This window comes from Periplaneta americana, chromosome 5 (genome assembly GCF_040183065.1).
Source record: "Periplaneta americana isolate PAMFEO1 chromosome 5, P.americana_PAMFEO1_priV1, whole genome shotgun sequence".
NCBI lineage: Eukaryota > Metazoa > Arthropoda > Insecta > Blattodea > Blattidae > Periplaneta > Periplaneta americana.
The window spans coordinates 96,251,630-96,264,887 of record NC_091121.1 but is presented as its reverse complement, the minus strand read 5'-3'; positions in this window follow the sequence as shown (position 1 = coordinate 96,264,887).

Here is a 13,258-nt window from a genome sequence, read left to right as displayed (position 1 = left end):
AGGTTAATTTCTGTCTGTAGCACTAATAAACAGTAAATTAGAATTTTGTTGTTAACAGAAGCAGTAGCAAAATGTTGCAATTATATCATGAGCTTTAATCTTAGAATAAAGATAGGGAAAGTAATTGACCAGTTTATAATTTGAAGTCTACAAGTATAAATGCTGTATTATAATGAGTATATGAGTGATTTTTAGAAATAAAATATATTTGTTTTGTATTTATTTTATACGAGACGGAGAAATTTATTTCATACGAGTCGGAATAATAATAATAATAATAATAATAATAATAATAATAATAATAATAATAATCTTGGGACAACAAAATTATGTAGAATATGATGACAACGATAATAACAGTAGGTCTAATAATGCTACCGGAAGTGATAATAATAAGAAAATAAGAAATTAGTTCATACGAAAACAAAACTAGCGGGTATATAATATATAGGAAGTGGAAGTGACATGACCACAGTCCAGTATATATAGTCACAAAGCGCAATACGATAGGAATATGCATCCATAAATAGTTGCTAATCACTAGGATCGTTACTATCGCCTCATTACAGGCAATGCGAAATAGTACCTGCACAGTCTATTGTTCCTATTACCCTCAACAACTCAAGCTTTGTGACTGTATATACTAGACTGTGATATAACTGTGCTGATTGAAGGAGGCAATAGAATATATTAAAATAAATAAAACCTATTGTAACTGTAATTAAGTGCTTGGTTAATTAGAAAATTTTGCTGAAAGTCTGCGTAGTTTGTCAACAGCACGTCGTCGGATGTTTTCTAGGTCAGTTAACCCGGGAAACATTCACCCAAAAGACATTTCACCACCAGTCTCTCTCTTAAATTGACTGAGCATATTCGGAATTAAATGAATGGCTCTCCCAAAATACGCGATGAAATATTTCATGTTAATATTATATTAATATATCTGAACTGCGACTGAACACGAGTGCTGCTCATTCGGTCCTCAAATTTTGTTAATATTATTGCATCCTCTTTTTTATATTGACGTATTACCTTATTTCTGTTACTATTATTGTAATTATATTTTGTAGTCTGATGTATTATTCTGTATTATTATATAAATACACACATAAATATAAAACTTTTTCTCGAAAAGGAAGCAAAAACGAGCAAAATTGTATTTAACTTTTTTGTTCGTAATATCTCAAAGAATAACCCTTGAAATTAATGACATTACTTACGGTTCATTCTGTATAATCATTTGCCCATCGAAAATCTCACAGGATTCGCTCAAGGTGGAACATCGAATGTCGGCTTTTGTGAATTTTTCTTAGCTAGTAGATGTTATAACAGACGTTTTACAAACGCATAAAATGCTAAAATTCTTAAACACCTGTACAATGTGAGAAGGATTGTCAGTTTTACGAATAGTCTTACTTTCTTTCCCTGATTTAGAAATCAGTTGGTTCAGAATTGCGGGCACGTCGCTCAGTCCCGCGCCACGTCATGCCGCGTTGAAATATTACCTCTGGTGCACCCTGGAATAAACACTCGCAAGTTGGAAAAGTCTGAGAAATGTCTCAATTGCGCTCAGTTTTCCCCGGTCACACGTCTACAGTTCTAAAACTCAAATACAGAAGGTAACTCTTTCACCATACAGTCGTTCAGCATTTTAGCATTTTTCCTTGCACAGAAATAATCTATTCCTTCTTGAGTATATCCGGAAACAATGAGGTAAATTATCCTGACTGATATTCCTTGTTTTTATTAAAATCGTTGTCGACTTTGTCATCTTCTTTAGTACATCCATTAGGTAACATACCAATTTAGCTTGCAAATGCTTCGCAATATGCTAATCTTTTTCTAAGTAAGTCCATATTGGTTTATAATTTCTGACTATGTATTATAACGCACCTGCCATTTTCAATAAATAATGTATGGAATAGGCCTAATACATTGTTTAATTCGTTGGGGCAAGCAACATTCAGGGACAGGCACAGTACCAATTGCAATCTGGGAAACATGGAATGGGGCAATTTGTAATCTGGGAGCAAATGAAATGGAGTGTAAACTGGACCGGGGTAAATACATAGGGACCAGCGGCGGATTTTCAGGGGAGGCAAGGGAGGCCGGACACCCCCTAATATTTTACCAGAACACAATATGGCAGTAATAATTTCAGCTGAATTAAGATCACAGACAAGTTATAGCAAATGACGAACATCTTTCTTTTATATTAATTTTATTATTCATTACGACTAAGACGTAAGTTACGTAAAGTCGACCACATTCAGTTGGTGATGCCCGCTCGCTATACTGTAGATAGTACAAATAATTCATACTGAAAAATAACAGATAGCGCTGTTACCTGTATAGTCGACATCTAGCAGCCTGCAGTGTCTATACGAGAGCGGGAGAGAGGAGTCGGCTACATGATGCTACTCCGCGGTAACCATGACAACAGCAGTTCAACCAATAAAATAGCTGGTTAGAAGAGTGTTTAAACTTGACTAGAACGCGCGAGGGGAGCCGATTTGGAGACGTCCTACCCACCGCTGACAAGTGTACTGCTTATAGTCGCGACTGGTTTCGGTTGTATAGGGAAGCTCTCTCTCTTTCTCTCTTCTTGGTTTTAGAAAATTGAGTCATGTGTTGTTAGTTTTCTCTCCCTGTGTAAAAGTTTTCATTTACGTTGTTAGATTTTCTCTTGTTTGCGGGTGTTCTTGTTATTTTATTCTTTTGTGTTACGAGATGTATTTACTTAGACATTATTTTAAATATATCGAGAGTTCAGAAACAAATGCAGATTTGTCTCTAGCTTCTTCTAGTAGCAGTTATTCAGTATGTTGTGACCTATTTGATCGGTTTGCGAAGAAGGAGGATCGTCGAGTTAATTTGCTGTAAAATTAGACTATGTAATAGTAATGAGCAAGCCCCGGATTCTTAGGTTCGAATGAATTTTGTTGCTATCTCGTTACTCTCGAAATATTGCTTTTCTTATTCGTTTTATGTAGCAAAGAGTGACATTCTTAAATTCAATATGACCTAGAAGACCTAATTCGTAGGTTAGGACTTAAAGTGTCCTAAAGAGAGGCCATCTTTACCAAGCCGTTGTAATATATTAACAGTATGTTGTTTATTTTTATTATTTTTTCCATAAAATCATATAAATTCCTAAACATAAGATTTAAAATCCTAAAACATAAATGGGAAAACCTAATTTTAATTCCTTAAAATCTACAAATTCTGCGCTTGGTAATGAGGTACGTCACAGGCCTTATATTTTTATATTCTCATCATTCACGTCTTGGCCTCCTCAACTTTCAAACCCACCGTCCGCTACTGATAGGGACGGATGTGTTTGCGACCAATTGTCAGAACTTTTATTTGCTCTTTCATGTTTTGTTTCTGAGAGTTTTATTTCAATAGTAAATCCTCAGTTCATTTAGAGTTTATGAATATTAATAGCATCGCAGTCTTGATTATAGCAAGGAGCTGAAGTATTTGTCATGATTTGAAAATTTGTTGTTCTCCACTGCTTTTGTACCTACACAGTTTGTCTTTAGGAAGATCGTCACACTTTTTCGTCGAAGATATATTCAGATCGCATTCTTCACAGAGATGGTGCAGTTGGTGTGGGCTATTGATCTTTGAGAGCATTTTCACTTTCTTGAATTATTAATACGTCTTCAAAGGAAAAAAAGTACGTTTCTCGACATCTCTCTAGCAAATTCTAAACTCAAGTTCAAAATAACCTACAACTGCTTACTTACAAACTCTTATGAATGAATAGGTAAATGAATAAATGAATAGGTAAATGAATAAATGAATAGGTAAATAAATCAATGAATAGGTAAATAAGTGAATGAATAGGTAAATAAGTGAATGAATAGGTAAATGAGTAAATGAATAGGCAAATAAGTCAATGAATAGGTAAATAAGTGAATAAATAGGTAAATAAGTGAACGAATAGGTAAATGAGTAAATGAATAGGCAAATAAGTCAATGAATAGGTAAATAAGTGAATAAATAGGTAAATAAGTGAACGAATAGGTAAATGAGTAAATGAATAGGCAAATAAGTCAATGAATAGGTAAATAAGTGAATAAATAGGTAAATAAGTGAACGAATAGGTAAATGAGTAAATGAATAGGCAAATAAGTCAATGAATAGGTAAATAAGTGAATGAATAGGTAAATAAGTGAATGAATAGGTAAATGAATAAATGAATAGATAAATAATTCAATGAATAGGTAAATAAGTCAATGAATAGCTAAATAAGTGAATGAATAGGTAAATAAGTGAATGAATAGGTAAATGAATAAATGAATAGGTAAATAAGTGAATGAATAGGTAAATAAGTGAATGAATAGGTAAATAAGTGAATGAATAGGCAAATAAGTCAATGAATAGGTAAATAAGTGAATGAATGGGTAAATAAGTGAATGAATAGGTAAATGAATAAATGAATAGGTAAATAATTCAATGAATAGGTAAATAAGTGAATGTATAGGTAAATGAGTAAATGAATAAATGAAAGAAATATAAATGAGTAAATGAATAAATAAATGAAAAGTAAATGAATAAATAGATAAGTAAATAAATGCTAAAAGTGTAAACAAAAGTATAATTATGTTTCCATACATATTAACGCTCATATAAATTTTATTATTACAATACTGGCAGAATTGAATTTCCTCAAAGATGCAATTAACTGAAAATCGAAAGTACGACCAGCTCATTTGCAATTTCAGTTTCATTCTCGTAGATCCCATGTTGCAAACACAGAGAAAACGTGCGGTTTCCTTAAAATATACTTGTTATTAATGGCTAGTTGCTAAGTTGAGAAAAAGAGCAGTATTGCAAATGAGTTCTTACCATCTGAAATACCAATTTAATAATACTAATGAACTAAAAAATTGGATAGCATGGTCTCTAGTGGATAGATAAACGGATAACTCGCTTACGTATACTCAATATTTACGGCTCATTTGGGTACAAATAATTTACTATAAAATTTTATCTTTTCCTTAGACAATTTTGATGTGTGTACATATTTATCGATCTTCACCATCTTGCATTTATAAATGCATACATCCACATACCTATTCTTAAGTGCTTCTATTACTCACCTTTCCACACTTTATTTCTTCCTCAAGGTGGTGAAAAGTCTTATTCAGCGGCTCTTAAACTGTGGGGAGCGCCGTAGCTTGATGTGGGTGAGTCAAACAAATGAACAAGAAAAAATATATATATATTTTTTTTGCATTTTTAATTTCAAATTTTAATTTTGAATTTTAAATGTAATGAATACGAAAGCATTGCAATAAAACATTTCTAAGGCAGAGATCTAATGACTAATATGTGCCTGCTTTGAAGTACACATCCTGTCCAGCTTTTCGAGATAGTCACTCTGAACTCATTTTCTACTTCACGTTTGTTTGTATATTCAGATTTTAAAGGAGCTACAGCTGAAAAACACAATTTCGTAAAAGTAAGAAGTGAGGGAAAAGTAACAGTATCCGAAGCGCCTTTGCTTGAATAAGAGACTAATTAGAAGACAATTCACTCCAGAAATTTTAAAACGTAATAACAAAATTTGATTTTTCTGAGCTACCTGAAGAAAGATCTATCACTTGTTCTTCTTCTTGCAGAGATAGGATTGCCAACTCTAGAGGACGGAAATTCAGGACACATTAAGAAAAATAAAAACGCACATAAACTTATAATGAATTTCTATGTAAATACACTTGTATTTAGAGGCTCAATTAATCAATTAGAATTGCGTTCGTGTTATTATTTGGTTGTAGCGGTGTACCCCATATTAAAGAACATACACATTGAAAAGCACAGGGGTTGATGAGTATACATGTCTCTACCTACACTCACTACATGAACACTGTTTGAAGGAATACTTGTTACGTCCTTTGTTTTTGTTTATTAGTTCTTTGTTGAAATATCCGCCGACATGATCATATATTGGAATATTTTCTACGACTCTCCTGGCTCCGCTTGCAAGATAGACGTTTAGTACATTCTCTTTGCCTGCTATGTCGAATTATACATGATTCCACACGCAACTACCTTGCCTCTCAGTTTACTCTCCATCACATCATAATCGTAATACACGTTCACAGCACAATCTGTTGCTATCAATACCACGTCATCAGACATCTCTGTACTCAAGTTCTTTCTCAATGGCCATGGCCCGCTCATGGAATTCGCTGCCGCTGGAAATCAGGGGTAGTCTTAGTCCTCAGTTGTTTAAAATTAGATTGTTTAGAAATATTTTAAATGCACATAATTAGTTTTTTATGTATGATTTTTATTTATTATTATTATTATTATTATTATTATTATTATTATTATTATTATTATTACTATTATTATTATTATTATTATTATTATTATTATTATTATTATTATTATTATTATTATTTTACACAGTCATTACTTTATTTTTCCATTAACATTAATATCTAGGTAATTGTCATTGTACAGGAACTAAGCGATTGCAGCGCACACGCAGGCCTAAGCATGAACATGAAAAAAACCCAAGTCATGACGAACAGCCAACCACAACCAATCCAAGTCAACGCAACCAGATTACAGTACGGGGAGGAATACATCTATCTGGGCCAATTGGTCGGATTCAAAAGCTGCATGACGAGAGAACTAAAAAGAAGAATTGCATCAGCATGGAGAGCTTTCTGATCACTGCAATTCATACTCCTTGACAAGAAACTGAAACGCAAACTAAAGCTGGAGGTGCTGCAATCCTGTATCTTCCCAACTTTACTTTACGGCTGTCAGACCTGGAAGCTGACCGTGAACCAGAAGACACAGATTCAGATCTGCCAGCGCAAAATGGAGAGGAAAATCCTAGGACTTTCCCTCAGAGACAAGATTTCCAACACCAGACTCAAGCAGATGACAAACACCAGAGACATGGCACACCAAGGGGAGCGCCTGAAATGGAAATGGGGAGGCCACGTGTCGAGACTTCAAGGCTGCAGATGGGCGCATATTTCCACCACGTGGGACCCACGCATCGGGAGGCGAAACCGAGGAAGACCTGGGACCAGATGGGCGGACTTCTTCAAGAGCCTAGCTGGACCCCTGTGGTCCAGAACAGCCAAGAACTGAGAAGAATGGAGATCGCTGCAGTTTGCAAGTATCGAGTGAGAGTGCAAGTATACACACACGAACGATGAACAAAACTTATATAGAACAGAACCTACCGTCATGCGGATTAGCTCACCGCATCTCTAAAGAGCTCCCCTTTTTAGGAGGCCATATCCCTTCACGGGAAATCCAAAGGCTATTTCATTCATTCATTCATTCATTCGTTCATTCATTCATTCATTCATTCATTCATTCATTCATTCATTCGTTCGTTCATTCATTTCATTCATTCATTCATTCATTCATTCATTCATTCATTCATTCATTCATTCATTCAATGTAACACGTGCTATGCTGATCATACTAATTCTACTATTCCTTTAGTTGTGAGACTATATTCATATGTATTGATTTTTTTAAGTTAATACTGATTGTGTATATGTATTCAATCTCTCTTTTTTACTTAATTATGTTTATTATTATTTTTAAGTTAATATTTGTATACCGGTATGTATTTTTCTGTATGTGATTTGATCCTGGTTGAGTGGAAAAGAAGGCCTGATGGCCTTAATTCTGCCAGGGAAAATAAAACTATTATTATTATTATTATTATTATCATTATTATTATAATAAAAATTCTCTACATGACGTATTAAAATTTTGTCTTTACTAGGAGTTCTGATTTTACAAGTTCTGGGCTCATCCGATTCCTCTCATCAGTTCAGAGATTCTTCATTATTTAAAAAACTCGCTCCACATGAGCATTGCTGATTGGAACAGCATGTATGTCTTCAGCAATTTTCTTTAAGTTTGGCACACTACTTGTCTTCAAAACAGTGTCCCACTGTCTTTCAGTATCGGCATCATCTCCTTCAATAAGCAACACTCTTGGTACAATGCATCACCATTTTCAAAGTCCAGTTCTGTATTAACATGCAATATATTCACAATTTCAGCAAAGACATTGAATGTGAAAGTATCAATAATGCTTAGAAAAGTGGTTTTCTTAAGAAGTAAAAAATAGTAATCAAACCATTTTTGCAAATAGTCAATGGCCCTCTGATACACATTCAATGCTTCCTTCTTAAAGAGAAGCACATCAGAATCACTCAAGTTATTCAAATGCTGATTTACTACCAAGTCATGACACCAATGAGCGCCACGAACTCGCTTCTGTGTTCTACTCAAAGAGCTTATAATACTTACAAACTCTTTGCTTCTATTCATCAAAAAGTATATCGTATAATTATAAAGTGTCCTTGCAAACTACGTCAGATCTCTAATAATGAAATATCAATATGAAATTTCAGAATATAATATTGCAATGAACAAACTTCCGGATATTAAGCGTCCTGAAATCAATTTAATTTTTTTCCTTCGTAGAAGACTGATTTCCTGACAATCCGGAAAAATTCAGGACGGTTGGCAACCCTATGTAGAGAACATTCGGGTAACGGGAAATGACGTCATAATACGGCGCGACTGCACTATATCGGCAGCGATACCCAGTGTGCCAATGAAGTTTAAATTCCCGCGTATTGGGTTATTCTCACCTATCTTTCTATCTTATATTATGTGGGAGGCCACAGAATTATCAAAGGCTAAAAAAGGGAGCGCGAAATACGAAAGTTTGAGAACCACTTTTCTTATTGGTCTTTCCATCCTTCCAATTCTTCATCTATAAAATTACATTCCCACTCGTGAATGTATCCATTCACTCCAAACTGTTAATTATTTCATTCTTTATTTTCTTTTCAATGTTGCGGAAATTTTATCCAACTATCTGTCCATAGATCCTGTCAACTCTCCAGCCACATAAACTGCAAATCAACTTGTCCATGAATCCATCCTTCAACAGATAAAATCATCAAATTATTCTTTTATTTCTCTGTTTATCTCACAGATTGATGAACATTTCCACCAGTTATGTCCTGAGTTTTCATTACCTTTATTCCAGTAGTAAATGTAGTCGGTACACTTTCACTTTGAACATGTTTAAGTAGCCTACAACATAATGCATGATCGGGACTGCTAATTTAAGCACACTTTCTGAGAAAGTTGTTACAATAGAAACCACAGCGCGACAAAGCACACTCATGCGCGAAGTGAAAGCTCTCACTTCGTCCTTTCAGTAAATATTGACGGAGTCATTGAAGACCCCACCATCAGGAAGCCAGCGTGGGGATTGGGCAGAACATAAAACTGAGCGAAAAGGGGTGTCATAACTGTTTCCTCTCTTCGTCCTTCTCTTTAAAATAGAAGAGATAGTTTTGAATACGTGCATACCATTAGCTCTTCGGCGTACAAAATCTTATGAAAAAAGCTTATTTCCATATCCTTGTTCCCTCTTAGTATTCTACTGTTGAAAATGCAGAAGCGACTTGTCACGTTTCGCCATGATGAGTAGATATCCCTTCAAACACGAACGTGTGGCGGGTCGCTTAGCACCAGATAGAGTGCCAATACCGGGATTACGATGCACGGCCGCAAGGAGATTATCTTGCTGTTGTTGTGTGTTTATTTAGTGTTGCAAGGTTTACACCATGTGCTTCTTAGAAGCATGTTTTTGTTCCTTTACAGGAATTATATTTCTTACGCAGAACAGAAACCTTTCTTATTTTCTCGTTACATCAAGTATAAAGAATCGTTATGCTCAAAAATACCGAATTTGAGATTATTCATTCAAGTACAATTTTTCAGCATTTCTGGTACTGAAAAAAAGACTGTAGAAATGTCATATGTCTTTGTGTAATGATTTATTAGGATTTTCTTCATACAGTCAACTCCGGATATAGTGAACCTCTGCGGACTTGCATATTTCGTTCACTATATCCGGGGTTCACTATATCCGAAGTGTCTCTTTCTTAACCTTAAATGACAGAAATGAGTGAAATTGTGAACAAGAAAATAAAATATTTCATTTTTGTGGAATGGATTACATTGTATACTGTTACTCACAGTTGAGTTACTTAAACTATGCTGTCGGCCCAAGACCGCTTGCGAAAGACACGTTCATTGTCACTTATAATATTCGTCTTATCTTTCAAAGAAAACGCTTTACGCTTCGACATTTTTATACAATACATTCACTGTTGGAACACTAGATCAGGTAGAAATGACAAACGTTGTTATGGTGTGACTGCGTACTCAGCCTTGGAATTTCCCTAGTCACTTAATGGAAACCGAGAGCGGGTTGATGGAGTTCGAAAGCCATCGAATTCTTACCTTCATTTATGCTCTGGACATAATGTCCGTCCCCTTTTAATAAAAGAAGGCAATTTCATTTTCCGTTGTTTCGATGCTATCCGTCATAATAGGAATGTTTCTGAGAACAAGAGGCAACCCTTTGACGGTGGAGGATTAGAAATAATAGTAGAGTAGAGTGCCTGAGAACAGAATGTCAACCCTTCGACAGTGGAGTGAGGCAAGTTCGTCACGTGTTGCCTGGATTTACAGTACAGCTCATTGTCTAGGAATCGCTAATCCTACCTTTGTCCTTTGACTAAAGGAGTAAGAAGCTTAGAATGTTGTTCTCAACACATTCTTTCTATTTTATAGAAGAAGGTCTCACTTCAAATAAGAATTTGTCAGGCTACTAACAACCGAAGCGAGGGGTCACTACAAACGGAAATATTAATGTACTTTTTAATGTATGCGGGTCGGGACCAACGATTTAGGTTCACTGTAGCCGAATGTTCACTATGACCGAGTTCACTATATCCAGAGATGACTGTACTTGTTACCTATAAGTAACTATCAGGGAATTATGCACAATTCATATTAATAATTGTACTCATTAACTGTTAGGTTATTTAATTTAATAAATAAGTACTTCATTGTGTTAACGTTTCAAATAACGATGTTCTGATGTTATTGACTAGTTTCTACTGAGTTCTAGCGTTGTCCTCTTGTTTCCTGTTATAGTGGGGTTTGTTCCATAGACTTACTAAATAACCGCTTGACTGCTCACTGGCGCTAGTGTTATGCTCCCAAATTGAACAGCCGACGGGCGGCCATTTGCTTGGTTGAGATGAATAAGTAGAGGTTTAGTTCGTGTGCTATTTTTAATTGCAGCAATGCACACAGATGTAAAGATAAAGAAGGAAGGAATGTTACATTTCACTGATTAGTTAATCTTTAATTTCTACAATATTTTTGGCCCGTATTATGTTACAGAAGACAAACTATTGTACTTATACGGCTGTTTGTGCTTCAGATTTCCTCTGAGTAAAGATTCCCTTAACCGAAAATGGATAGGTGCATTCCGCAGAGAGAATTTCTACCCTACAATGAATCATTCAGTGTTTCAACTCATTTCGAAGATAGTTGTTACCTCTCAAACTACGTTATTACCGTATACATTGTTATTGTCCTTCATCCACACCATATCCTTCCCTTTCTTCAAACAGCTGTTGCTTCAGTGCATACATGAATAATACAATTATTCGCCGAAAAGGAAGATACAGAATTAATAATAATAATAATAATAATAATAATAATAATAATAATAATAATAATAATAATAATAATAATCCGTGGCGCTACAGTCCGTGAAGGCCACAGACCGACCAGCCGGCTGCTGGCCTCACGCCCACATGCCGAAGCAGAGGTGGACGATCATCCAACCAGAATAGAGGTATCGTGTGGTTAGCACGATGTTTCCCCCAGCCTTTACAGCTGGCTTTCGCAACCGGATTTTGCTACCTATCGTAGCTCCCCAAGTGCATCACGATTCTGGATGGGCACCGGTCCCATACACTGGCCGAAATTTCATGACAAAATTTCTTCCCTATGAGGACTCGAATCAGCGCGCATTCCATAATGCGAGTCCTAGGCAGTATGCCTTAGACCACCACGCCACGGCGCGGGACGGTAGAAATAGATCCTGTTTAAAGAATATATATAAACTAATTTCAGAGCCTAAAAGCTGAAACATGTTCATTAATACTGCATGTACTAACCACTCATTAAGTAATGGCATAACACATTTCAAATTCATCTCCCAGAACAAGTATTAGGCCACATAGCCTGTTAGAGGAAGGAATTTTCACACCATCGTTCCTTTGGACAGACTCAACAGAAACTGTATAAACTACAAAAAGTTAATTTTTTAATATGCCTGATTGAAAGTAACTCTTGTCTTAGTTACGGATTAATGAAACAGTTTTTTATACTACTGCTACTGCTGCTGCTGCTGCTGCTCCTGCTACTTGCTGCTACTACTACTACTACTACTACTACTACTACTACTACTACTACTACTACTACTACTACTAATACTACTACTAATAATAATAAATAATAATGCTTTTTGATTTTATACAACAGTTTAACCTACAGATTAAATTAAAAAGTAGACATTATTAACCTTGGTTATGAATATTCACATTCGGAGTTCCTATGAAAATGATGCAAGTCTGACAGCCTGGTTGAATCCCGATAAAGCGGATCGAGATTGATAAAAATCCCGATTTGAGGGATAATAGCCTAGAACGCAATTTAAACAAGTTAGTCTGCATTTCCTATTATCCGATATTTTTATTTATATATTGACTCAGATGGTTACATTGTAAACATAGAGGTAACCCGCGGAAATTTAGTAAGTCTGTGAGGTAACCCAGCTGATTGCCGTAAGGTAACTCTACTCGCAAGATAATAGTTCCCCTAGTTCTACCACATTGTTGATTAATCCGTTTCGGTACCTAGTTGCTGTTCTCGCAAGTAATCAACATTGTTTGTTTTAGGTGCGTTGAGTGCCAAAAAAAAAAAAAAGAGCATTTTGATATTGTATTTTACACTAATAACAGACACATACAATTGCTGCGTTTTGTAGTGCAGTGAACTATGTTTAAACATAACATGGACTCATCGTCGATGTACTGTTGCAGTACCGGTTCCGAAAAAGAAAAGTTGCAAAGTTAATTTAGTAGCGAATGGTTAAAACATATTCATGATTAATAAAAGACAAAAACGATTAGCCTGTAGTATTCACTGTAGCCTACTGTGTGTCTTTCGTATTTTAGTGTTTCTCAGGGAGGCGAATATTACATTAAAAGCACGCGAATACTACTTTGCAGAAAACAACTATAAATCTCTTTGATAAAGTGATGATAAATATAATGTCTTAAGTTAGCTTCTGATATTCCGATTTCCC